This window comes from Lissotriton vulgaris, unplaced genomic scaffold (genome assembly GCF_964263255.1).
Source record: "Lissotriton vulgaris unplaced genomic scaffold, aLisVul1.2 SCAFFOLD_993, whole genome shotgun sequence".
Taxonomy (NCBI): domain Eukaryota; kingdom Metazoa; phylum Chordata; class Amphibia; order Caudata; family Salamandridae; genus Lissotriton; species Lissotriton vulgaris.
The window spans coordinates 507,083-532,310 of NW_028243902.1; positions in this window are offsets into that span (position 1 = coordinate 507,083).

Sequence of the window (25,228 nt, forward strand, 5' to 3'; positions counted from 1 at the left end):
TCCCTTTCTGTACCTCATCCAATGCTATCGGACCATAGCTTCCCCTTGTCTTATGCAACTTCTCCTCATCAGTCCAATCTACTTTACCTTGGCCTGACGCCTGCAACTGCTTCTGTTTTTGATACCTATCCTCTACCTGTTTTTTGAACAACTTCTCTACCTCTGCCAATGAACAGGTCAAATTGTGTCGATGAGCATATGAGGTGTCTATTTCTCGTGTTGGAATGAAAAAGTATCTAAGTCTATCCTCTGACTTATAATAGTCCCACTTGTTCAAATCCTTATAATTTGGGACTTCCGGTAGCAGAGCATCATAATTCGAAAAGAAATATTCAAAATGATTCCGCCCATAAAATATGCTAAGCAACAAACTACATGAAATTCCATATGTCAATGGCAGGTGATGGTATCTAATACCCACGTCTACTGAAGCTGGCAATTGCATACACACATAACAATCTTTCGCATCCATCGCATCAATATACTCATACAACAACTTCGCATACGCATTCTTTCCAAAGTTTCCTTTAGACAAATCTGCATGTAATCTACGGCTTTCTTCTGCTAGCAAAGCTTTCTCAGCTCCTATGTTTACCTCTTTCTGGCTAGGAGTGGTAGGTGTAGGTGTTCCCTCGACCTAGTCAAGTCAAGTCAAGTCAGAGAATTTATATAGCGCGCTACATACCCAGAGGGTCTCAAGGCGCTTGAAGAGGGGTGGGGAATTACTGGTCAAATATCCACGTTTTAAGTTGCTTTCTGAATGCTAGGTGGTTCTGAGTAAGGCGAAGGTGAGTGGGAAGTGAGTTCCAGGTTTTAGCTGCCAGGTAGGAAAAGGATCTACCTCCCATGGTGGTTTTGTTGATGCGAGGTACAGTGGCCAGGGCTTGGTTGGATGATCGTAGCTGGCGTGAGGGGGTGTAGAAGGACAGTCGTGTGTTGAGGCATTCTGGTCCGATTTCGTAGAGTGCTTTGTGTGCGTGGGTTAGGAGCCGGAAAGTGATCCTCTTATTGACGGGGAGCCAGTGGAGGTTTTTCAGGTGACCAGAGATGTGTTCTTTGCGCGGGATGTCTAATATGAGCCTGGCTGAAGCGTTCTGGATTCGTTGGAGTTTTTTCTGGAGTTTAGCGGTAGTACCGGCGTAGAGGGTGTTTCCGTAGTCCAGTCGGCTCGTGACCAGAGCGTGGGTGACCGTTTTCCTAGCTTCGGTGGGGATCCAACGAAATGTTTTTTTGAGCATGCGAAGAATGTTGAAGCAGGATGAAGAGACGGCGTTGACTTGTCTATTCATTGAAAGTGAGGAATCCAGGATGACGCCCAGGTTCCGTGCGTGGTCCGTCGGGATGGGTGCTTTTCCAAGGGCTTCTGGCCACCAAGAGTCGTCCCAGGCAGAGGGGGAGGTGCCTAAGATAAGGACTTCTGTTTTATCTGAGTTCAGTTTCAGACGGCTGTGTTTCATCCATTCGGCTACTTCTTTCATTCCTTCGTGTAGGTTAGTTTTGGCGGTGCTAGGGTCATTGGTGAGTGAAAGGATCAGTTGAGTGTCATCCGCGTAGGAGATTATGTTGAGGTTGTGTTGGCGTGCGATGGCCGCGAGGGGGCTCATGTATACGTTGAAGAGGGTGGGACTGAGTGAGGATCCTTGGGGTACGCCGCAGATGACTTCAGTGGCCTCTGAGATGAATGGTGGGAGGCGGACTCTCTGGGTTCTTCCGGTGAGGAACGAGGTGATCCATTCCAATGCTTTTCCTTGTATTCTGATGTTTTTGAGGCGCTGTAGAAGGGTGCTATGGCAGACTGTGTCGAAGGCTGCAGAGAGGTCAAGGAGGATGAGGGCGACTGTGTCTCCATTGTCCAGGAGAGTTCGAATGTCGTCTGTTGCTGCGATGAGGGCGGTTTCAGTGCTGTGTTTGGCTCGGAAGCCGGATTGTGAGGAGTCGAGGGATTTGTTTGTTTCAAGGAAGGCGGCGAGCTGGTTGTTGACCGCTTTCTCGATGACTTTGGCCGGGAATGGAAGGAGCGAGATGGGGCGGTAGTTTTTGAGTTCGGTGGGGTCAGCTGTGGGTTTCTTCAGGAGGGCGCTGAGTTCGGCATGTTTCCAGCTTTCCGGGAAGGTGGCGGAGTTGAAGGAGCAGTTGATGACATCTCGGAGGTGTGGTGCTATGATGGAGTCTGCTTTGTTGAAGATGTGGTGAGGGCATGGGTCAGTTGGGGATCCTGAGTGGATGGAGTTCATCAGGCAGATGGTGTCATCAGTGGAGATTGGGTTCCAGTTGTTGAGGGTGTTCAAGGGAGGTGGGGGTCCTGCAAGGGGCTGGGTGGGTTGGTCTTCGGGTTGGTTGTCGAAGCTGTTGTGGATGTCTGCGATTTTGTTGTGGAAGAATGAGGCTAGGGAGTCGCAGAGGGCTTGGGAGGGTGTGATGTCGTTGGAGTTGGCCGTGGGATTGGTAAATTCCTTGACGATATTGAATAGTTCTTTGCTGTTGTGGGCGTTGTTATCTAGTTGGTCCTTGAAAGCGGCTTTCTTGGCTTTTCGGATCAGTTGGTGGTGTAAGCGGGTGGCGTTTTTGAAGGCTACCTTGGTGCTGGTGGTTGGATCTTTTTTCCAGGCCTTCTCAAGGGAGCGGCAGAGTTTCCTAAATAAGAAACTAAAACTACTAAAAATATAAAGAAAATCACTACCCCTATAAGTGTGCCTTTAATACATTTTGCCCTACGAGTCGGGTTCCCAGCCTCCATGGTCTCAGACAGTGTGATTCGTTTCTAGCAGCAACACAAAGTCTCTTCCTTGGCTTTATGAAATTTCTCGAACCACACCTATAAGCAGAGATCCCCTTTCAATTCTTCATTTCCATTTTCCTTCAGGCGACCCTGACCCTTCTCCGTCCTCTAAGGGATGTCCCTAAATTTCTTCTTCTTCCACTCGGCTCTAAGTGAATTTAACAGCTATTTACAAAGTCTTTACTGATCAATGATGAGATTTTCTCCAACTGCACATAGCACGTAATCCAAGAGTTCCATATGAAGGACTATAGATTCGTAAGCAGGTATCTCAGGGCCAAAGGTAGGAAAAAACAGTCTATTCAGGATTAAGTCATTTATCTTGCTTAGGTAAGGGGGATTAGGAATCGTGATTGTCAATATACCTTCAATTTCCAGTCCAGGTACCAACAGTATCACTTCCAACTTAACATTGGGGGTCGTATTGGTCACAAGCACTGACCTCACCCTCCCCGGTCTCAGTACACCTGGCATTTGTCAAAGGTTAGGTCCACTCCGGAGTGGCGTATCTTCGACAAGGTATTCTCACCCTCCTTGATCTCCTCGGACCCTTTTCCTCTGACTCTTTGTTTTCCCCTTCTGGGTCTGATTTTTCAGATACAGGCGCAAGATCTCTTTCAGAGGTCAGCCTCACCTTCAGCCTTTTCCGCCTTTCAGGCCAACTTGCCTCTGTGCTGTTCACTCCTCTGCTTCTCGTCGGCACAACCTGCTCGTCACTGCCTTCAGCTCTTTCAGGGTTGAGATCACCTTCACAGCAGCTTCCCCATTCGGAGGCGGATTCTGTGTCACTGCCGTTGTGATCTCCTTCAGCTCGGTCAGATGAGTTGCCAGCCTCTTCAGACGCCCCCACAGCTTGACTTGTCCCCTCTTGTGGATCTTCCTCCACAGCTGGATTTCCTTCTACAAAAGGAGCTGTTTCTTCCAGGGGCGCTGGGACTCTTCGAGTGTGAGAAGCATGTATCCAGTCTGGCAACCCACCACACTTTACGGCAGTATTCGTCACCAGGATGACTTGAAACGGCCCTCGCCAGCGCACATCCAAGCAGCTCTTCCTTACGTGCTTCCGCACCAGGACCCAGTCACCGGGACATAGGTCGTGACAAAGGTCTCTAGAAGCCGGGATTTCAGCAGTCTGCACCTGAAGAGACACAGAATGTATGACGTCAGATAGTCCCTTGCAGTAGTCAAGAATCAGATCATCTGTGATATTTAGCAGTGCTGCTGAAGGGACGGACGGCAATCTCATAGCTCTTCCCATCAACACCTCATGTGATGAGAGTTCTGTCCTCCTGTCTGGTGTACTACGCATGCTCATTAAGACCAATGGTAAAGCATCTGGCCATTTCAGGGACGTGGATGAGCACACTTTTGCCATTCGAGCTTTGAGGGTTCCATTTATTTGCTCTACTATGCCAGAAGCCTCTGGTCGATAGCTACAATGCAGTCTCTGGTCAATGTTCAGTGCAGAGCAGAGCATTTTCACAATTTCACTGTTAAAATGCGTCCCTCTGTCCGATTCCAAAGAGGTCGGGACCCCGAACCTAGGCACTAACTCCCTCAACAATAATTTTGCTACTGTGAGTGTATCGCACCTACGAGTTGGGTATGCCTCAACCCATCTGGAAAACACACATACAATCACCAAGACATATCTGAGGCGATTACACTTCGGCATCTCAATGAAATCCAGTTGCATTCTGTTGAAAGGCCCTCCAGACCTCCCAACGTGACTTAACGTTACTGGTGTCCTTTTCCCAACATTCATTTGTTGACACGTAATACATCTCTGACACACCGCTTCCACAGCTGTTCTAAACTTGGGATTGTACCAAGTCTGCCTAAACACTCGTATCATTGCATCCCTTCCCAAATGCACAGGACCATGTATCTGTCGAGCCATCGGGCTCACTAGTTCATTTGGCAACACAGCTCTCCCATCAGCTGAAATCCACAAGTCCAGATCCCCTTTGATACAACCAGAGGTCACCCACACTCTTTTCTCAAAATCTGACGCTTGTTCCTGCATCTTCCTCAATTCATCCCAAGTATCTGCCACTTCAAGTATCATGTTTAGCTCGGTACCCTCTATGCATCCCCTCGATAACTTGGTCAGTAAATGAGTAAACTTGTTCGGCACAGTAGCGTGCAACTTCATCCGCATAAGATTTCCCAGGGACACAAAATCAGCACCTTTACTATGTGCTGTACATTTCACCACAGAAATTTCTGCTGGGCAGCTGGGCCCTGCAGAGCCTCCAGCAATAACCTGACAAATTCTCCATTTCTGATAGGGGAACCTGACGATGTCATGTAACCCCTTTGAGACCACAACTGACCGAAGTCATGAACCACACCAAACCCGTATCGGCTGTCGGTGTATATGGTGACTCGAATTTTGTTGGCTGCCAAACAGGCACGCGTCAACGCAACTATCTCAGCCACCTGAGCGGAGTGTACTCCTTCTAGGCAGGCAGCTTCGACTATCCCATGAATCGTGCAAACAGCAAAAGCCGCTCTCAACTGTCCAGCCCTGTCTCTTATGCATGAGCCATCTACAAAGAAAATTTCATCAGGGTCTTCCAATGGCTCATCGACAATGTCTGGTCTAGGTTTGGTGCACAGTTCAGTCACCTCAAGGCAGTCATGGTCTTCACAATCATCATCTAAGACATTTGGCAATGGCATCAACGTAGCAGGATTCAAAACCGAGCACCTCTTTAGGGTCACATTCTCCGCGGCAAGTATAACCTGCTCGTAGCGTGTGAGCCTATTGTTGGTCAAGTGCTGCGTTTTGGTCCTGGTCATTAACAGTTCTACTGAATGTGGAACATGTACCCCCAATGGATGTCCCATCACGATGCTTTCACATCTCTCAATGCTGACACCTGTTGCAGCAACGGATTTGAGACATCCGGGCAACGCTGCGGCTACTGGGTCTAAGGTAGCCGAGAAATAAGCATCTGGTCTACGGACACCTCCATGATCTTGGGTTAAAACTGCTAACGCGCAACCCTCTCGCTCGCAGCAGAACTATGAAAACAATTTGGTGTAATCAGGCATTCCTAGCGCCGGAACACGGCACAAGTCCTCTCTCAACTCAAGGAAAGCCATCATGCAGTCTGTGTCCCATGGTACCGGATCACTCACGTCCTTGAGCGTCAGTTTCTGCAAGGGCTTCGTCTTCAAGGAAAAGTTAGCAATCCACTGGCGACAGTAGCCAACCATTCCCAAGAACATTCTAACTTCTCTCTGCGTAGAGGGCACCATCATTTTCATTATGGCCTCTATTCTATCTGGAGATACTTGTCGTTTGCCCTTTTCTATTCTGTGTCCCAGATACTGGACCTCCGACAGACAGTACTGTAGCTTGCTGGGAGATACCTTGTGACCTTTTTCTGCCAGATGGTTCAACAAAGCGATGGTGTCTATTCTACAAGCATCTTCCGTCTCTGGCGCAACAAGGAGGCTGTCTATGTACTGTACGAGAACCGAGTTCTGGGGCAGTACTAGACCCTCAAGGTTCCTTTTCAACAATTGGTTAAAGATCGATGGGCTCTCTGTATACCCTTGAGGGATACGACACCATGTTAACATGCGATCTTCCAGCTTAAAAGCGAAAATAAATTGGCTTTCCTCATGTAAAGGTATTTAGAAGAAAGCCTGACACAAATCAATCACGGTGAACCACTCAGCCTGTGCCGGAATCTGAAACAATATCACTGATGGATTCGGTACCACTGGACAGCATAGAACAACTATGTCGTTCACCTTTCGTAAATCCTGCACAATCCTGAACTTCCCGCTAGGCTTCTGCAAGCCCATGATCGGAGAGTTACACGGACCGCCCATTACTTCCTTCAGGATTCCCTGTCTAATCATGGATTTAATCACAGGTTTTATTCCCGCAATTGTTTCCGGGGTCAGCTTGTACTGGGGTGTTCTTGGAAACTCTGCATTAGGTCTCACTTGAATCTTAACCGGCTCCACTCCTTTGATCAATCCAATCTCCTCTCCTGTAAAGTCCCAAACTTCTTGTCTGACTGTCTCTCTCAAATCCCAGGGGAGTTCCTCCACCGTTAGGGCAGGATACAGTTCTATGCACGCACGTGTGTTTGCAACCTTAAAAGCAGCCTCATCATCATTTATCTCTAACTCCACTCCCTTAGGTGTACAGTAGATGGTGCAATTAAGTTTACACAATAAATCCCTTCCTAACAGGCATACAGGACTGGAATCACATACCACGAATTGGTGGTTGTCCCTAAAATTTCCTATTTTTACCGGGACCGGCTCAGTCAGCAGGTTTGTCATCTTCCTATTTGCGACTCCCACAACTTGGATAGTTTGTCCGGAAAGGGGCAAGTTGGGAACTACTGCGGACCGTACGGTAGAACGAGTAGCACCCGTATCCACCAGAAAGGTGGTGGGGTGTCCGGCTACGTCAGCTTCTACAAAGGGTCCTCTCTGGTCTATCTCTAGTACTGCTCCTAAGGTATAATCTTTCCCTTCGTTCAGGCACCGTCCTGTCACTGTCATTTGTTGACACGTAATACATCTCTGACACACCGCTTCCGCAGCCGTTCTAAACTTGGGATTGTACCAAGTCTGCCTAAACACTCGTATCATTGCATCCCTTCCCAAATGCACAGGACCATGTATCTGTCGAGCCATCGGGCTCACTAGTTCATTTGGCAACACAGCTCTCCCATCAGCTGAAATCCACAAGTCCAGATCCCCTTTGATACAACCAGAGGTCACCCACACTTTTTCTCAAAATCTGACGCTTGTTCCTGCATCTTCCTCAATTCATCCCAAGTATCTGCCACTTCAAGTATCATGTTTAGCTCGGTACCCTCTATGCATCCCCTCGATAACTTGGTCAGTAAATGAGTAAACTTGTTCGGCACAGTAGCGTGCAGCTTCATCCGCATAAGATTTCCCAGGGACACAAAATCAGCACCTTTACTATGTGCTGTACATTTCACCACAGAAATTTCTGCTGGGCAGCTGGGCCCTGCAGAGCCTCCAGCAATAACCTGACAAATTCTCCATTTCTGATAGGGGAACCTGACGATGTCATGTAACCCCTTTGAGACCACAACTGACCGAAGTCATGAACCACACCAAACCCGTATCGGCTGTCGGTGTATATGGTGACTCGAATTTTGTTGGCTGCCAAACAGGCACGCGTCAACGCAACTATCTCAGCCACCTGAGCGGAGTGTACTCCTTCTAGGCAGGCAGCTTCGACTATCCCATGAATCGTGCAAACAGCAAAAGCCGCTCTCAACTGTCCAGCCCTGTCTCTTATGCATGAGCCATCTACAAAGAAAATTTCATCAGGGTCTTCCAATGGCTCATCGACAATGTCTGGTCTAGGTTTGGTGCACAGTTCAGTCACCTCAAGGCAGTCATGGTTTTCACAATCATCATCTAAGACATTTGGCAATGGCATCAACGTAGCAGGATTCAAAACCGAGCACCTCTTTAGGGTCACATTCTCCGCGGCAAGTATAACCTGCTCGTAGCGTGTGAGCCTATTGTTGGTCAAGTGCTGCGTTTTGGTCCTGGTCATTAACAGTTCTACTGAATGTGGAACATGTACCCCCAATGGATGTCCCATCACGATGCTTTCACATCTCTCAATGCTGACACCTGTTGCAGCAACGGATTTGAGACATCCGGGCAACTCTGCGGCTACTGGGTCTAAGGTAGCCGAGAAATAAGCATCTGGTCTACGGACACCTCCATGATCTTGGGTTAAAACTGCTAACGCGCAACCCTCTCGCTCGCAGCAGAACTATGAAAACAATTTGGTGTAATCAGGCATTCCTAGCGCCGGAGCACGGCACAAGTCCTCTCTCAACTCAAGGAAAGCCATCATGCAGTCTGTGTCCCATGGTACCGGATCACTCACGTCCTTGAGCGTCAGTTTCTGCAAGGGCTTCGTCTTCAAGGAAAAGTTAGCAATCCACTGGCGACAGTAGCCAACCATTCCCAAGAACATTCTAACTTCTCTCTGCGTAGAGGGCACCATCATTTTCATTATGGCCTCTATTCTATCTGGAGATACTTGTCGTTTGCCCTTTTCTATTCTGTGTCCCAGATACTGGACCTCCGACAGACAGTACTGTAGCTTGCTGGGAGATACCTTGTGACCTTTTTCTGCCAGATGGTTCAACAAAGCGATGGTGTCTATTCTACAAGCATCTTCCGTCTCTGACGCAACAAGGAGGCTGTCTATGTACTGTACGAGAACCGAGTTCTGGGGCAGTACTAGACCCTCAAGGTTCCTTTTCAACAATTGGTTAAAGATCGATGGGCTCTCTGTATACCCTTGAGGGATACGACACCATGTTAACATGCGATCTTCCAGCTTAAAAGCGAAAATAAATTGGCTTTCCTCATGTAAAGGTATTTAGAAGAAAGCCTGACACAAATCAATCACGGTGAACCACTCAGCCTGTGCCGGAATCTGAAACAATATCACTGATGGATTCGGTACCACTGGACAGCATAGAACAACTATGTCGTTCACCTTTCGTAAATCCTGCACAATCCTGAACTTCCCACTAGGCTTCTGCAAGCCCATGATCGGAGAGTTACACGGACTGCCCATTACTTCCTTCAGGATTCCCTGTCTAATCATGGATTTAATCACAGGTTTTATTCCCGCAATTGTTTCCGGGGTCAGCTTGTACTGGGGTGTTCTTGGAAACTCTGCATTAGGTCTCACTTGAATCTTAACCGGCTCCACTCCTTTGATCAATCCAATCTCCTCTCCTGTAAAGTCCCAAACTTCTTGTCTGACTGTCTCTCTCAAATCCCAGGGGAGTTCCTCCACCGTTAGGGCAGGATACAGTTCTATGCACACACGTGTGTTTGCAACCTTAAAAGCAGCATCATCATCATTTATCTCTAACTCCACTCCCTTAGGTGTACAGTAGATGGTGCAATTAAGTTTACACAATAAATCCCTTCCTAACAGGCATACAGGACTGGAATCACATACCACGAATTGGTGGTTGTCCCTAAAATTTCCTATTTTTACCGGGACCGGCTCAGTCAGCAGGTTTGTCATCTTCCTATTTGCGACTCCCACAACTTGGATAGTTTGTCCGGAAAGGGGCAAGTTGGGAACTACTGCGGACCGTACGGTAGAACGAGTAGCACCCGTATCCACCAGAAAGGTGGTGGGGTGTCCGGCTACGTCAGCTTCTACAAAGGGTCCTCTCTGGTCTATCTCTAGTACTGCTCCTAAGGTATAATCTTTCCCTTCGTTCAGGCACCGTCCTGTCACTGTCATTTGTTGACACGTAATACATCTCTGACACACCGCTTCCGCAGCCGTTCTAAACTTGGGATTGTACCAAGTCTGCCTAAACACTCGTATCATTGCATCCCTTCCCAAATGCACAGGACCATGTATCTGTCGAGCCATCGGGCTCACTAGTTCATTTGGCAACACAGCTCTCCCATCAGCTGAAATCCACAAGTCCAGATCCCCTTTGATACAACCAGAGGTCACCCACACTTTTTCTCAAAATCTGACGCTTGTTCCTGCATCTTCCTCAATTCATCCCAAGTATCTGCCACTTCAAGTATCATGTTTAGCTCGGTACCCTCTATGCATCCCCTCGATAACTTGGTCAGTAAATGAGTAAACTTGTTCGGCACAGTAGCGTGCAACTTCATCCGCATAAGATTTCCCAGGGACACAAAATCAGCACCTTTACTATGTGCTGTACATTTCACCACAGAAATTTCTGCTGGGCAGCTGGGCCCTGCAGAGCCTCCAGCAATAACCTGACAAATTCTCCATTTCTGATAGGGGAACCTGACGATGTCATGTAACCCCTTTGAGACCACAACTGACCGAAGTCATGAACCACACCAAACCCGTATCGGCTGTCGGTGTATATGGTGACTCGAATTTTGTTGGCTGCCAAACAGGCACGCGTCAACGCAACTATCTCAGCCACCTGAGCGGAGTGTACTCCTTCTAGGCAGGCAGCTTCGACTATCCCATGAATCGTGCAAACAGCAAAAGCCGCTCTCAACTGTCCAGCCCTGTCTCTTATGCATGAGCCATCTACAAAGAAAATTTCATCAGGGTCTTCCAATGGCTCATCGACAATGTCTGGTCTAGGTTTGGTGCACAGTTCAGTCACCTCAAGGCAGTCATGGTTTTCACAATCATCATCTAAGACATTTGGCAATGGCATCAACGTAGCAGGATTCAAAACCGAGCACCTCTTTAGGGTCACATTCTCCGCGGCAAGTATAACCTGCTCGTAGCGTGTGAGCCTATTGTTGGTCAAGTGCTGCGTTTTGGTCCTGGTCATTAACAGTTCTACTGAATGTGGAACATGTACCCCCAATGGATGTCCCATCACGATGCTTTCACATCTCTCAATGCTGACACCTGTTGCAGCAACGGATTTGAGACATCCGGGCAACGCTGCGGCTACTGGGTCTAAGGTAGCCGAGAAATAAGCATCTGGTCTACGGACACCTCCATGATCTTGGGTTAAAACTGCTAACGCGCAACCCTCTCGCTCGCAGCAGAACTATGAAAACAATTTGGTGTAATCAGGCATTCCTAGCGCCGGAGCACGGCACAAGTCCTCTCTCAACTCAAGGAAAGCCATCATGCAGTCTGTGTCCCATGGTACCGGATCACTCACGTCCTTGAGCGTCAGTTTCTGCAAGGGCTTCGTCTTCAAGGAAAAGTTAGCAATCCACTGGCGACAGTAGCCAACCATTCCCAAGAACATTCTAACTTCTCTCTGCGTAGAGGGCACCATCATTTTCATTATGGCCTCTATTCTATCTGGAGATACTTGTCGTTTGCCCTTTTCTATTCTGTGTCCCAGATACTGGACCTCCGACAGACAGTACTGTAGCTTGCTGGGAGATACCTTGTGACCTTTTTCTGCCAGATGGTTCAACAAAGCGATGGTGTCTATTCTACAAGCATCTTCCGTATCTGACGCAACAAGGAGGCTGTCTATGTACTGTACGAGAACCGAGTTCTGGGGCAGTACTAGACCCTCAAGGTTCCTTTTCAACAATTGGTTAAAGATCGATGGGCTCTCTGTATACCCTTGAGGGATACGACACCATGTTAACATGCGATCTTCCAGCTTAAAAGCGAAAATAAATTGGCTTTCCTCATGTAAAGGTATTTAGAAGAAAGCCTGACACAAATCAATCACGGTGAACCACTCAGCCTGTGCCGGAATCTGAAACAATATCACTGATGGATTCGGTACCACTGGACAGCATAGAACAACTATGTCGTTCACCTTTCGTAAATCCTGCACAATCCTGAACTTCCCGCTAGGCTTCTGCAAGCCCATGATCGGAGAGTTACACGGACTGCCCATTACTTCCTTCAGGATTCCCTGTCTAATCATGGATTTAATCACAGGTTTTATTCCCGCAATTGTTTCCGGGGTCAGCTTGTACTGGGGTGTTCTTGGAAACTCTGCATTAGGTCTCACTTGAATCTTAACCGGCTCCACTCCTTTGATCAATCCAATCTCCTCTCCTGTAAAGTCCCAAACTTCTTGTCTGACTGTCTCTCTCAAATCCCAGGGGAGTTCCTCCACCGTTAGGGCAGGATACAGTTCTATGCACACACGTGTGTTTGCAACCTTAAAAGCAGCATCATCATCATTTATCTCTAACTCCACTCCCTTAGGTGTACAGTAGATGGTGCAATTAAGTTTACACAATAAATCCCTTCCTAACAGGCATACAGGACTGGAATCACATACCACGAATTGGTGGTTGTCCCTAAAATTTCCTATTTTTACCGGGACCGGCTCAGTCAGCAGGTTTGTCATCTTCCTATTTGCGACTCCCACAACTTGGATAGTTTGTCCGGAAAGGGGCAAGTTGGGAACTACTGCGGACCGTACGGTAGAACGAGTAGCACCCGTATCCACCAGAAAGGTGGTGGGGTGTCCGGCTACGTCAGCTTCTACAAAGGGTCCTCTCTGGTCTATCTCTAGTACTGCTCCTAAGGTATAATCTTTCCCTTCGTTCAGGCACCGTCCTGTCACTGGGTCAAAGTGGTAGTACTCATCTCCGTCTACCAGGAGAGGCATCTGTTGATAAGTCTTGTTCCCTGCTACAATCTTCGGTGGCTGGGGAACTGGAGCTCTAGGAGCGGAAGTCCCCCCTTTTGCCGCCTTGAACTTAACTACTGTTGTTCTCGGTACTTGAGGGGCCTGACTCTCCTCTTCCTCCTCCTGTACCTGATTCTCAGGGTTATGGGGACACTCGCGCCTCCAATGCCCGATCTCATGACATTGATGACACCTAGTTGTCTTTTTCAAAGTCGCCAGGTCCACCCTTGGCCTTGGACCATCCTCACTGTCTCTTTTCTGGCCGCCCCATCTTCTTCCTAATGTTCCATTTCCAGACTGACCCTGTCCACCCGGTTGCATCTGGACTAGCATCAGCTTATCTTTGAGCTTCTTAGTCTTAGAGTCTATCTCATCACTGCAGTACCTTGCATACCTCAGGATTTCGTCTAGAGGTTTGTTCTGCCAACAAATCAAATGTTGTTGTATCATGAGACAGATCTCGGGTCTCAGTCCCAGAACAAACTTGGGCACAAACTGTCCCATGTCCTTTGGGTCCATCACATCCAAACCACTGCACTGCTTGAATAATTGCAACAGTCTCTCATAATACTCATGGACTGTCTCCTTCGGTTCTTGCCTAGTTCGATCGATTTTCACCCAATCTATGTCTTGTGGTGGCACCTTAGTTTTTAACCACGTAATCACCTGCTCATACTTTACCATCACCCTAGGTGAGGGTCCATTCGTGAGTGCATCTCGTTCTGGCTCCTCTGTGGGCCATTCAACACTGATCTTACATGCTACCCACAGATCTCCTGGAACCACAATGTCAAACAATGTGTTCAAATCAACCCACAGTACCTTCGAGATCTTGACAAACCTCTCTACCTGCTTGTACCATTCTACTGGGATCTCTCTTAACTTGGGAAATGTATTCGTAAAAGCAGCCAAATCTCCCCTGCTCCAGGGTACATGCACATATCCCCTGTGAGCCACCTCCCTCAAGGGGTATGCTTCTGCATGCATCAATCCCGCTCCTGGAGATGTCTCTATAGTGCTCCGCCTAACACTTTTTTTTTGGACCACTTTTCCTCCCACTTGTCCAGTTGAACCCATATTCGGATTCCCACAATTAATTCTCTGATGTGGGTTTTTAATCCGATCACTCTCTTCTCATCTAGATCTTGGTCTGTATACTGTAACCTATGGCCACCCTGAAATGCCTTTGTCCTGGTCAAGTCCACTGAGTATTTGTTCGCTAGCTCGGTTAACTTCTCATGAGCTGTCCTAGCTCTGCGGGTAACATCTTTCGCTACAAACAACAGTTCATCTGGTTCATAGAGTTCTATTCTTTCCAGAGGTATTGTGCCTTCCACTATCTCCTCCACCTCTGATTTAAGTCTCAGCACTTCTATTCTCCTTGCCTTTATAGCCGCTCTCAATGTGCCTTGACTAGAGGTTTCACTCAAATCTCTCCCCTTACATTCCTGACTCACTCGTCTGTCTTCCTCGGGTGTGTTATGGGGAACACTTCCTTGCTCCCATCTTTCACGGTCCCAGTTTTGTCTTCTATCTGTAGATGCAGGGTGGGACGCTCCCCTATGTTCCTCCCCCTACAGTCCCATTCATGCCTGTTTCCGTTAGACGCACAGTGAGACACCCCCCTATTGTCCTGACTTTCATTGCCACTACCATCCCTCGATCTGTCGCTCTGGGTATCCGCAACCGTCTCCCAAGTTCGCAGATCTGGCCTCAGTTCTCTGATCGGTCTTGGACGTGGCCCTCTCAAATCCATCGGTCCTCTTAGACCCCCCTGTTCTCTGGATGAGTCTGCCGATGCTGCCAAAGGGGTGCTCCTTTCTACAGGTCTGGACCATTGGTTCCACTCGTCCGCCACATTACTTCTACCTTCGCTGGTACTTCTCTCACTGTCTAATTGTGGCAGATTCTCACCTTGTGTCTGTTCCGGATTGTATACTGATACTATGAGACCTATGGTGACTAGTACTGTAAGAGCATCTGGTAGCCTCTGAGAGCTGGCCCCCTCTTCACAGTGTACCTGCTGTACTGTAAATCTTCCCACTACTCTCGCTTCTGGGGTCTGTTGAGGTACCCCCTCTCCTTCTGCCGAGCCGGACCTGTCTCCTACTGGGCCCAAGTCGCTCTCTCTTAGGACTCCACCGTCTACTACAGATGTCTCTCTTCCTGTTGGTGGTAGTGACCTCCCTTCTACTTCTGGATTATATGGAGGTGGTCTTTCCGACAGCAGTCTCTCTATCAAGCTGTCGTCTGTTTCGCTGTCATCATCCTCTGTATTCTTTCTTTGGGCATCTCCTACATTCTCCAGCAATGGGTATAACCTGTCTCCTTCGATAGTCTGCACTCTCCACCTCTTGGCCAGTGCATCCCATCTCGCATCCTGTACCGCCCTGACTGATCTCTTCACTCTTTCCTGTCTCCTATCTCTGTTTTTTTCGTGGGCTGCCCTGATCCATGCATTCAATGCTTCAAACTGTGTTGGTCTAGGTAAAGGTCGCAAAGAAGACATAGTCACTTTTAGCTGGTACACCACCTCTAATCTGAATGTCCTGTACCTAGGGAAAGTCAATTCCTCACTCCCGTCAGTCATCTTACACCAGTTCTCAAGCCACAATATGGTATGTAACCCAACATTCGTAGCCATGTAATGAGCTGGTGTATCCTCGGGTGGAGCCTCTTCCCCACCCCGAGGTTCAAGCCTCTTTTCTCCCAAAAAACAGCTTCGTAATCCTTTTAAACATTTCATGATGAAACCCACAACGTTTCCTTGTTTACTATGCTCGTTTTACTTCACAATGACAATTCACCAATCCCAGCACGGCTTCACTCTAACCGTCCTATCCCAGCGCGGCTCTCCTCTGACGTCACTCGCTTCTTGCTAACCGCCCAATCTCAGCGCGGCTCCACGCTAACCGTCCTATCCCAGCGCGGCTCTTTCTGACGTCACTCGCCTCCGCTTCGCAGCAGTTCCCCTCCTTTCTCCGCTCGTCTCTCGGTCATGCATGCGTCCCAATCATACACTTGAAAATGATCACTTCTGACCAAGCAACCACTTCCTTCACTGTACGTCCACAGTCTGACTGTAATTGTCACCGAACTGGCAAATGTCTGTTCACTTAACGACCAGACAATCGCCTGTCTGATAGGTTACATACACACGGCAACTTCCGACCAGCGTCCGTTACCCACACATTCACACATTCGTTCCCCCTATCTCGGTCCTGCGGGCGATCAATGGTACCTCATGACCCCCTTTCATTTTTATTTTTTTTTATTTTTATTGAGCAGATTCGAGAAATACAAAAGAAAATATAGAACTATACAAAAGTACAAAAATATATTATACATAAGAAAAAGAAAAAGATATTCTAAAATTTGAGATGGCAAAACATTCAACAAATTTTTAAAATGAACAAATGATAAAGTCAGCATATAGTACATTCCGGTTTCATTCCATTGACACAATAACATAATAGACCTTTAGAAATTGCGTTAAGAGAGCCAAGTTCTCTAAAGTAAAGTGGAGAACTTAAAGTGAAAGAGTCCTTTATATGGACATTATATTAACTTAAGCATATATTTAGTCCCTTTGCAGCTCATACCAGTTGGCTATTGGTGTCCAGATTTGTTCCCCGTATAACCGTGATTTTATCCCTCTGGTTCTATAAATTGCTACTTCTTGCTTGTATATTGCTAATAGTCTATTAAGACATCCCTGGAAAGTTGGAGCTTCGGAATCTTTCCATCTTGCTGCAAGAATAATTCTATAATAGAAGTACCTATGTAAATAGCAGGAATTTCTAAGTTACTAAGGCCTAGGGAATCATCATACCCTAACAAAAACAGAGTTGTTGATGTTCTTATTTCGTGTCCGAAAATTTCGGCCCAGTACTTCGTGATGCTTTTTTTAATCTGTTCTAATTTGGGACATTCCGAGAACATATGTATAAGGTTAGCGGGTCCTAGTGTACATCTAGGGCATTTATCATGTGCTATCTTACCCCAAGTGAACAGTTTGATGGGTGTGTAATATAAGTTATATACAGTTTTGTAGATTTGGGCCTTTAGGTTGGAGGCAAGTAAGACTTTAGAAGATAAATGTAGAGTCATGTCTATGTCAACATTTTCGTTATTCAATTTATTGACCCAACTAGTTTCTGTATGTTCAAGGTCATCGGGATGATTTCTTATGAAGATATCATATATATTGCTTATTCTGGTTGATTGTTTTCCTATAAAATCTTGGAGCGGTATGGGTTTTAGGTCTATATTTGATATAGTTTGTCTAAGGGTCTTGTAAATTTGTATGAATTTTAGATAATCTGTAGAGTGGATTTGATATTTGACATATAGTTCGTCAAATGTTGTTTTGCCATCTCTGTCTAGGAAGTCGCCAATAGTTATTAAGCCTAAATTTTCCCAACGCCTGGTTATATTGTCGTTAAGGTAGTGTGGTATTACTGCGCTATACCATAAAGGTGTATATTTGGTATATTTTGAAATTGTCAATGTTTTAATGGTTCTATTCCAGGTTTTAAAGGCGTCTGTAATGATTTTAAATTTTATCTTTTTAAAATAAGAAGGTTCTACTTGTCTCAGTCGCAGACCTCTGGCTTTACTACCCAGCGTTAGCTCATAGATTTATGGTATAGGTTGACTTTGATCGTTGTGATTATTGGGACAAGGTGTGAGCAAGACCGTCATTTGTTGTAAGATGGTTGCCCATAGGTAGTATGTTAAATTCGGAATTGCTAAACCACCTCTAGAGGATGGCAATGTTAACTTAGATAGGGCTCTCCTTATCTTCCCATAATTCCAAATAAACGAGGATATTGCTCGGTCAAGTGTTTTCATTGTATCATTGCTAGCTAAAAGGGGAATAGCTCGAAACAGATATAGGATCTTTGGAAATACCGTCATTTTAACATAGTTTCCTCTGCCAATTATGGAAAGATGAAGATTATTTACTCTGAGTAAGTCTGCCTTTATTTTTTTAATTAGTGGGTCATAGTTTAGCTGATTAATTTCACTAATTTTTGGTGAGATATTCACTCCTAGATATTTTGCGTTGTTAACTCTGTGTTGGCTTATAAAAGGCGTATTCTCAGTGCATATAACCATGGTTTTATCTTGATTTAGTGAGTAGCCTGAATATAGCCCAAAAGATTGGGTGGTTTCTTCAATTTCGATTATGGCCTCTGTGGGATTAGTTGTTACAACCGCCACGTCATCGGCGTAGGCGAGAACTTTAGTGCTGTAAATGCCTACTTCAATTGGTTTGATCGCCGGTGATGTTATTAATTTGAGAATTAGTGGATTGATATATAGTGTGAATAATAATGGAGAGCACGGGCAGCCTTGTCGTGTACCTCTCTGAATATTTATATTTTCAGACTCGCACCCACCAGTCATTACTCTTGCCTTGGGGTCAGCATAGAGGGCTTTTATAGATTTTATGAAGACCGGACCGATGTTGTTAATGGCTAATATTTCCCAAAGAAACTGCCAAGAGACCCGGTCAAAGGCCTTCTCGGCATCTAATAAGATCATCGACATCTGGCCCCCCTCTACTCCCATGATGTCAAAGAGGGAGATAACTCTGCGTGTATGATCTGTGGTACTCTTGCCTGGTATAAAACCGTGTTGCCAGGGAGAGACCAGATGTTCGATGATCTTACTCAGACTCAAGCTCTTTTTTTGTATCTTCATCTATGGTTTTAGCCATATTTGTCTCTCTAAGCCAGTTATCTAAGAACTAAAAACTCCTTGGTGTCAGCTGTTGACCGCTTATCTTCATTCTGGTATAATTTTTGACCCCCTTTCAATGGTCGACAATTACTGTGAGTGTTCGATACACCCGAACCACTTAAACTCTCCTTGAGTCTAAGATTTTCACCGGTTGCGCGCGCTCACAACCTGATCTTCTTTCACACTACAGGCACTCAACTCCGCTAGACAATAAAATTTCAACAACACAATACACACCACAATCTAACACGCATGACCCTTTTCATACTCACTCTCCTAGGACCTGCTGCTTTCCCCCGCACCGTCACTCTCCGTCATCTTCCGTGGAACGCCATCTTCCATCCGCGGTTCTACGGACGCACATCTCCAGATCTCTATGGGCCTTGGGGAGAATCTTAGCCTACTCTAGATTACCCTCACTCCAGAAGATAAACCATCCTACTCTACTACCAACTGGAAAGGTGGGATTTTATCTCTAGAATCAGAATAGTATTTTCTAGGGTCCCGCCACAGGTCGACTAGACCTTTTTACCTGTCATAGAATGTAGAAGGCAATCTATTTCAACAGAGTAGTATCAATTCGAACCATCCCCATTGTTTTCCCCGAAGAACCACTGACAAAAAGTCAAGTTTAAAGATTTATTATAAAGCCAAAAGCAGTTGTGTATATAAACACCTCAGTAAAAGATTCAGAAGATAAGCAGGCACTAATACAAACATGATCCTACGGAAAAGTCTCAATCGACTAAGAAACAATGCAAGTACTAATTCCAAAACCACTAGACTAGCAAGAATTGCTATATTCTGGGTTTTAGTAGGCATCAGAAAAATAAATAAATCCAGATTAATCTGTCCCTACACTATACTAAGTAGCATCCCTACTTAACAAAGTTCCCTCCTAACAAAGGTATCAGCTGTGGTGACTTCCAAAGAAGCACACTCACTTTGTTCGGACTTAGCCTAAGAACCCATCTCGCATAGCAAAGCTCTCTGCCTACCCAGCATCTTTCTTCGCCCTTATGCGCATCTGCTCTGCCCTCCTACGGGGTGCTGTCCCTAATACAAACCCCACAATATGGGCGACACGCCATAATGTACGCCCCTCTCAAAAGTATTAACTTTCAAAAAACTCCATTACGACATCTTCATCTTGTTAGTTGAAAAACGTCCTTGGGTCCCAGAGTCTTCTCCTCTTGAAGTTGCTTCCCTAAATTCCGCAGCCACTCCTCCATGTCTGGGACTACCATCCTAACGCTCATACACAATGGGCCCCTCTCTACTATCTTTGGTTAACCTTGCACCTGCAAAGGAACGCACATAAATCGATTCACAGTTCCATGCTACTTGCAATTAATTTTCTAAAGCAACCTTCTAGGAAAGACATTTCCATGATTTAATGTTAAGTGAGACATTCTTAGTTCGGCCTACACAGTCCTTTCCCCACCTGGGCCTCTGCACGTTTCAGAATATCACATCCTAACATTGGCAAACAATTTCCCGTTCATTAGACCTTCATCATTATAACAAAAAGAATACATTTTCTAACTTAATACTTCTATGTCGTTAAACGAATACAATAATGAATTTCTAAACAAGTAATTAAATACATCAATGACTTATCGAGTATCTTTTAATTGAATTAGTATTTCACTGCAAACAATATTTCTAAATTAACATGGCATTAGTACTTTCAAAACACTTCACGTTACAGCTATGTAAATTCTGGCACATGGTTTCATAGCTCTGTGTCACATTTAAACATGATTATAATCCTTTATATATGCGGGTGCTGATTACTCATGAATATGGTGCACCCCTACAATTTCTAACTCAGTTTTGCGCTCTCTCAGTTGTCTGCACTCACTTGATGTCGCCTGGAGATGGACTTACCTGCCAACTCATTTGCATTGTGATCTGCTGAAGGCTGGAGTCCACACCTGCGTACTACCCATTGCCTTGACACATCACCTACAGGCTGCTTTTCACACACTGCCAGCACATACTTTTGATGCTGAGATGACACCTCCCCAATCGTTTCCTCCTTGGAACCCTTCCATAGCACACTATCTGCCCCTGATTTGCCATCTTCACTGGAAACAGGGAAGAAAGTAAACAACCCTTTCTCAAATATGACCAATGCTGAACTGCCATGTACTGTCCACCAGTTGCACCAAAAAAATTTGAAGTTATATAGTTTAGTGCCTGATTTTTAAACTCTTAAAATATGCAGTAGCAGCTTGTAGCTTTTGAAAGTGGGGGTGAGTGAGGGGTGTAATTCTTCCTCTGAATTATAGGGTGTGAGCAAAGAGAGCACACCGAGCTTCTGGGAAGGTTCAGGGGGATTTCTTCCCCTAAATCATTTTTTTTAAAAATAGTATATTTTAAGGCACAATATTCACCTACATTTTCTCAAAAAACATTGACTCTCAAAGGGCATTATTATAGGCTGAAGTACTTTAAACGAGTGCCAAGTCAATGAAGCAGGACAAATCCCAGGAGTCATCTCCATTTAATTGAAAATATGCAGTGTGTGCAGGGCAAGGATTTTGGTATGGATGCATCCCATCTGCCATGGGAACCCTGTTAATGCCAAGAATTACATACATAATGCCAGTGCCAGACTTTTGCCAGTTTGCCATTGACTGCTTCCATAGATATAGATATATATTCACAAAAAAACAAAGGTTACAGGGATGTTATAGCTAGGTAATATACATTTTTTAAACTTAAAAATTCACTTAAAAAAAAAGGTTATAGGTATGGTATAGTTAGGCTTAGATTTTACTTGTACAAAGCAGTGACATTCTGCAGTTATTGTTACCTGAGCAAACGATAACTTCCACCCCTGAAATGCACTACGTATAACCTTACATATTCTGTCACTTATGACATGGACAGTGACATCTCAAATGACATTACTGATGGGGTCCCCAAGCAAAGACGAAGTCAAAAGGGGATAGCTCAGGTAGTGTATTATTGTACACTGCGGGATAGCAGAGACACTTTTAGTGCTGGGGTGATGGCCCACCCTTTGGGCTCTGTTTCTGAAGCTGTCTCAAATTGACTTGCCAGAATTGACAGGCTATTAATGGAGCCTTCTTTTAAAAATTCTAAACATAATAATAAGTAGCCACATTATCATCTGAAGTTGCAGCCATGCTCCTGGGACCCCAAAACCAAGGCATGTGGGTCATGGTGTTCCAACCCTGTCCCCTTTTCTTTTTTTATGGTTTTTGTGGGATTCGGCAGAAGCAGAGCCCCAAAATTTACTTAAACCGGAAAGTGTTGGCAGCCTATCAGAGCTCTGCATTTCCCTGCTTGAGGTCATTATTATTCGTGGCTTAGCTGGTATCGCAAATATCCTAACTTGAATTTCCTTAAATTTCTCATCAACTACTGAACAGATTTACACCAAATAACTGAAAGTGTGATCTGCAAACCAGAATCTACCACTCTGCCAAATTCTGTGTAATTCTGTCTAGTGGTTCAGGCTGTAGTCGTGTTCAAAGCTCCTATGGAAATTAACATGGGAAACACACTTTTTTTGACCTTCCCCCTTTTTCTCAGCCCCCGCTTGACGTATCACCCTGAAACTTTCACTGCAAAAGATTCACCCGGGTACTTGTTTTGGAAAATTTCATGAAGTTTCATGAAACAGCACCAAAGGTATAGGCAGTAAAAAACGCATTTCCTATGGAAACCTACTAGTGACCACCAGTGTGATGTGAGATATATATCTATATCTATATCTATCTATCTATATATATATTCACTTAAAAAAACCATAGGTTTCACACACGTTATAGTTAGGAATTAGCATTTAAAAAACCTTAGAAATTCACTAAAAAACCATAGGTTTCACACGTTATAGTTAGCTGGACATTTCACTCATACAAAACCATTGAAATTCCCCCATTATAGTTAGTTCAGCTAACTATAACTTGCGCGTCCGCAATGCACTGCTGATGACGTCACATATTACATCACTCATGACATGGTCAGTGACATCACTCATGACATCACTGATGACATCTCAAATGACATCACTGATGACATCATCCAGTGAATGTGTGTCTTTCTGAAAAATAAATATGTTTTATATCTGTATATCTAAAGGTCGATGGAAGAATAAATGTGTAAATAAGTGTCTAAATTGATGTTTTTCAAAAAAAATATTGTATGACTGACTTATTAAGTGTATCTTAGTGAATACATGTATTAGCGAGTAATGTTTAAATATGTCTCACTTTGTGTATAAGTGGCTGCATGGGTTGGTGACTAGCTACATGAGTGTCGATATGGGTTATTGGTTAGTTTTTAGAGTATCAGTATGAGTGTCTGTATGGTTTAGTGGGGGGTATTATTTACCGCATAGATGCATGAATGGGTGACTCACTGTTTGTATGTGTTTTGAAGACAGCCTGTGAGCAGGACTGTATGGGTGGATGAGTGTGTACATGGGTGTGTTAGTGAATGAATCACTGTCTCAATAGTATCTTTAGGAGTAACTACATATGTTTTAAACTAGTATATGTGAGTATTGATGTATATAAGTGAGTATATGTGAGAGCGAGAGATTGTAAGAGTTCCTGTATAAATAAGTATTTGTTTCTATAAGTGGGTGTTTAAGAGAGTAAGTATGTGTACGATTCTGTAGAAGTAAGTGTAGTGGTGGTTGTATAGCTGTATATGCAAGTAAATGGATGTTTGATAGTTTATTTGCATGTGTGAGTATGTGTGTGCGTAACTCTATCGATGAGTGTCGGTGTGTAATAAGATCTATAGGTGTATGAGTACATATGATGAGTGAGTACATGTATGAGTGCCCAGATAGAAATGTTAGTGAAAGACTAGATGTGTATGTAGATTTTGGAATTACTGAATAGGTTGTTCTAACTGGCATTGGTATCTCCATTTTTTTGAACATTTTTGTTTCTATTTTTGAATGTGTGTATCAAGGGTTATATTATGCTGAGAGGAGATCTGCCACTCTTTCACAAGGATGATGTCATCAGTGATGTCATCAGTAATGTCATTTGAGATGTCATCATGAGTGATGTCACTGACCATGTCATGAGTGATGTAATATGTGACGTCATCAGCAGTGCATTGCGGGTGCACAAGTTAGAGTTAGCTGAACTAACTATAACGGGGGAATTTCAATGGTTTTGTATGAGTGAAAAGTCCATCTAACTATAACACGTGTGAAACCTATGGTTTCATAATGAATTTATAAGGTGTTTTAAATGCTAATTCCTAACTATAACGTGTGTGAAACCTATGGTTTTTTCAGTGAATTTCTAAGGTTTTTTAAATGCTAATTCCTAACTATAACGTGGCTGAAACCTATGGTCTTTTCAGTGAATTTCAAAGGTTTTGTAAATGATAATTTTTAAAAGTATTATTTGTTATATTTTTTTATACTGATTTTCTACATTATTTTACATTATTTATTTTTAGATATTTTATTTTTTAGATTACATTACATATTTTTAATATGAATTGAAAAAAAATGTTTTTAAAAATATTGAAATTGTAATATTTTTTTATTTAATATTTTTTTTAATTAATATATATTTTATATATCAGGCAGTGATATCCTATGGAAGGAAATTCAAGTTACTGGTAAGTACAGTTAAATTTACTTTTCAGGAATAGTAGTGAGCTAGATTGGGGAATTAATTCCTCTTCAATCCTGAGGCCCCCTGTGAGCCACCTAGCCCACCAGGTACCTCCAGTATGCACCAGGAGGCTGCGTTGCAGAGAGTTGTAATGAGGCCACGCCCCTTTTTACACCTCTCTGCAACTCAGCCCTTGGGCGCGTTTGCAGAAGGGGAATTAATTCCCCTTGCATATTGGGGGTCCATGGGGGCCAACTAGCCCACCAGGAACCTCCAGTATGCGCCAGGGGGCTGCATTGCCGAGAGGTGTAATGAGGCCACGCCCCTTTTTACACCTTATGCGCCAGGGGGCTGCGTTGCTTTGCCCCGGGGGGTGGTGGCCCCGGGACAGTGTTGGGGGATTGTGCCCCCCCACACTTCTTTTTCACTATGTCCCCGGGATTTGGTCCCCCCGGGGGTAATTTGAAAAATAGCACACAGGGTTTTAAAAAAAAATTGGGGGGCCTTGGGGGTCCTTGTGAGACCCCCTTAGCAGGCCTAGGGGGTCAGGGTGTTTCTACCCTGCCCCTTTTTTGCATTCTACTCGTTTGTTTTTCTGCTTTCTTGTGCCTCGGTCTACCGAGCTCAAGATGGCTGCCATAACTTTCTGGTTTGGAGTGTTCACAGCCAATGAGCATGCAGCTTGTGCTCACCCACGGTACGCTTACGGTACGCATATAAGTCTGCGGACGTACGCGTACCTTTCCGAGCATGAGCTGCATGCTGATTGGCTGCCAATTGTCTGTCAACACTCCAAACCAGAAAGTGTTGGCAGCCATCTTGTGCCTCGGTAGACTGAGGCACAAGAAAGCAGAGAAACAAGTGCACAAAACACGCAAAGGGGGCATCCTGACCCCCTAGGCCTGCTCAGGGGATCCCACAAGGACCCCAAAGGTTCAAAAAAT